Source organism: Saccostrea echinata, unplaced genomic scaffold (genome assembly GCF_033153115.1).
Source record: "Saccostrea echinata isolate AGI-Se365-2 ecotype Australia unplaced genomic scaffold, CSIRO_AGI_Sech_v1 ptg000029l, whole genome shotgun sequence".
Lineage (NCBI taxonomy): Eukaryota > Metazoa > Mollusca > Bivalvia > Ostreida > Ostreidae > Saccostrea > Saccostrea echinata.
The window spans coordinates 4,704,850-4,708,529 of record NW_026889778.1 but is presented as its reverse complement, the minus strand read 5'-3'; positions in this window follow the sequence as shown (position 1 = coordinate 4,708,529).

Below are 3,680 nucleotides of genomic sequence, written 5' to 3'. Positions count from 1 at the left end.
TCGCAAAATTTTACCAAACTATAACCTTGACCAAAACTTTTGAACAATTGGTGCTATGGCTTTTATACTTCACATCTGTATCCCTTGTGATAAGTCTCCTCCTTGGGTATAAATATGTTTGACCATTTGACCTTGACCTTGGAGTTTGACCAAATTTTAAACAACTTTAGCCTTGACAATAACTTTTGAATGACTAGTACTAGGGCTTTTATATTACATAGGTAATTTTCTTGTGACAAGGCCTGTCATTGTATACCTTTAATTTTGACCATTTTACCTTGACCTTTGAGTATGTCCTACTTTTGAAAAACTTTAACCTTGGTTTTAACTTTTGAACAGTTGGTGCTAAGGCTTTTTTAATACCACATGTGTATTCCTTGTAACAATTAAGACCTTCCCTCAAGTACAAACAATTATGATCCCTTGACCTTGGAGTTTGACCTTTTAAAGAAATTAACCTTGGCCATAACTTTTAAACTGTTGCTGCTGTGGCTTTCACACTAGTATATATTTCACAGTATATTCTTTGTTCAAGACCTTTATTTGGGTAATAACATTTTTTTTTATCTTTTGATCTTGACCATGGAGTTTGACTTGCATTTGAGAAACTTTTAACTTTTGCCATAAGATGCCATATGGGGGCATCAGTGTTTCAAAAATCACACGTTGTTCAGTTTCCAAATCGGGCATAAAACATTTACAATGATCCTTTAAAGCAGTGAGTTGAACCTAATAAATTACGACTATAGAAATTATGATAATTTATTTCGATGTATGGTCTAAAAAACGTTTATTATACCTCTGTGAAAACTAGTTTACAAGTGAAAAATCACCAGTAAAATAGAATTTGATTGGCCGAGAAAGTCACGTGTCCATCATGTTTGCCCTGCAACAAAACGTCGTGTTTCACGATTGTGACGTCACAATTAAACGAGTGAGGAGTTAGATTGTTTATAGCGATCGACGCTGCTAACTTCGTTCGCGCGGTAACAACAACTAAAAATTCACCCCAAAAAATCACCTTAATTAATGGAATTGCATACAGATAGTAGATTAAACGTTCTTTGTTAAAATGTTTGCACTTTTCAAAATTCGTTTATGGAAATACAGCTAACATACGTCATGAGACTTCACAGTCTAGACGTTCCAAATGTCTCGTGCTGCTTGAAGAGGCGGATCTTAAAATTAAGTGAACAATGCACTCGCCCAACGGTCGCACCGTCAACATATTATCGTTGATTGATTGTGTCGATTTAAATGTGTAAAAATGTAATGGTGTTTGAATGTTACTGGTGTGATCACACAAACTTGTCACGTAGGAATTTTTTTTAATGAAACGAGGCTATTGGTGTACTTGTAACTTACATCTCTTTCATATCGTTCTCATCAAATGCATGTTTGCTTTATTCATTGGATCTCCTTTGTAATTCCTGCATTTTGGTTAATTCGGTATATAAACAATTTATTGCATAATAGTGAGGGAGACATAAAGATTTCTTCGCAAATGAAAAATCATATTTCTCTCGGGCGTTGCCTTCGGGGAGTATGATTTTTCATGGGCGAAGAAATCTTCATGTTGCCCTCGGGGAATATGATTTTTTATGGGCGAAGAAATCTTCATGTCTCCCTCACTATCATGCAATAAATGCAAACTGTGAACTTGTCAATTCCGAAACACACAAAAGGGTATCGCTGATATCATACAGAGTGTATCATTGCCTTGATCATGCCCATAGGAAGCAAATTCAGGGGTTTTTTTTGGGGGGGGGGCACAGCCATACATTTTCAGTTGACAGTTGAGGGGGCACTACTACCATAAATTTCCTGACAAGCAAAAAAAAAAAAAAGGTCACCAACTACCAAAAATTCCTTGTCAAGCAAAAAAAAGAAGGTTATCAGACGTTTTTATTGAGGTGGCACAAGCTATAGTATCTATGTCTACTATAGTAATCTATATATCGGCAAAATTATTGGGGGCACGCCCCCCCCCCCCCCCCCCTCGGTTCCTACGGCAATGTTGATTAAATTTAGGGTCACTAAGGAAAGAATGTTTTGACTGGATGAATGGTCTGAAAGAACATATGTTAACTTGTCGAGTCGGTAACACATATATGGGGTTTGCTTATAACCAGAGTGTGTCATGGTTTGATACAAGGTCATTTGAACGAGTTCAAGGTCATCAACGGAGAAACAACATTCCTTAACTGTCTTTCTACTGGTGAGACATTGCAAGTTGATACTCCTTACAAGATTGCTTATAACCTTAGAATGTGGCATGACCTTGACTCAAGGTCACGTCTTCTTGTTCGCAGCTCCAACGGAAGACCTACTCGTTGCTCTGCAACGAGCTCTGCTCTAGTTTGCTATATTTTTACTAAGGAAGCTTTTATATTCAGACTGGAGCTTGACATACCTTGTATTACCGGTATGTTTAGGTGGACTAATGCCTGGAGAGGGCTAAGTGTTTCAAGAGTTCATGCAAACGATAATTAATTCAACTTTACAACAAAAAAAAAGAGAAAGAAAAAAAAGAGGTACTTGGCATTTAAAACTTGACAGGGTGTCGCAGTTGTATAACAGCTGTACAAGTTCCTGGCTTTAATACCTGTAACCTCTGGGTATAAAATAATATTTTTCGTTAATTATATGTTAGATCTTATACATTCCTTAATTGCTTGCCTTAGTATAAAATAATATAATATGTTAGATCTTATACATTCCTTAATTGCTTGCCTTAGTATAAAATAATATTGGAAATCCTATACATTCCTCAATTGCTTGCCTTATAAATCTTTGATCTATTTACATATATATAGGTCAAATAAGTGCAAACATGTCACAGTGATTAACCATTAGAAAACAGAAACCAATATCTTGTAAAAATCTTTAAAAGTACAGTAGATTGTTAATTTTAAGTACCCAGGTAAAAAAATGTAGACTGTCTTTTATTCCCTGCACCACCTTACAATAAATGTAATAAACAGTATAAAATCAATGTAGTTCGATATGGAATTTTACTTGAGATACAGGGTTAGTATCCCTCGCAACGAAGTAGGAGGGGATATAATAATGCACTCTTTTGAGTGTGTGTGGGTTAGCAGGTTCATTTGTAAGAGAACAAATAATTTACATCCAGATTGCTAACTTATGTAAAAGTGAACTCTCTTGAGAGGGGATGCTTTGCTTTATGGTACCCTTGTTTTTCATTGCTTTGTGGAATACATGTAATTAAAATTCATGGGGGCCAATTTTCATGGATTGCTCAAATTTTACAAGTTTGAGGGTACATAATTTTGTGTATATTCACTCATATCTACAACAGGAATGATGACTCTTAAAACCCCAATTATTGATTCTATGAGGATGCGAATTCGTGGATGCAGGGATCCACGAATATTGTGCAACCACGAAATCTAATGATTCCACAGTAAGTTTCATATTCAACAACAAAACACTGAATATCCTATACATATGGTGCATTGATTGTTTTCTACTGTTAAATTTACATGTCTGTAAAGATTCATCTTCTAGAACAATATGCATCAATTTGTGAACTTTTTTGTGTGTGTTGTATTGTGTGGCTTTTTTCCATGTGGTATTGTGTTGGTAAAGCAAAGCCAGAACTCCTGGTTGAAAAATGTTAAAAAAAAAAAAAAAAAAAAAAAAAAAAGCACAAAACA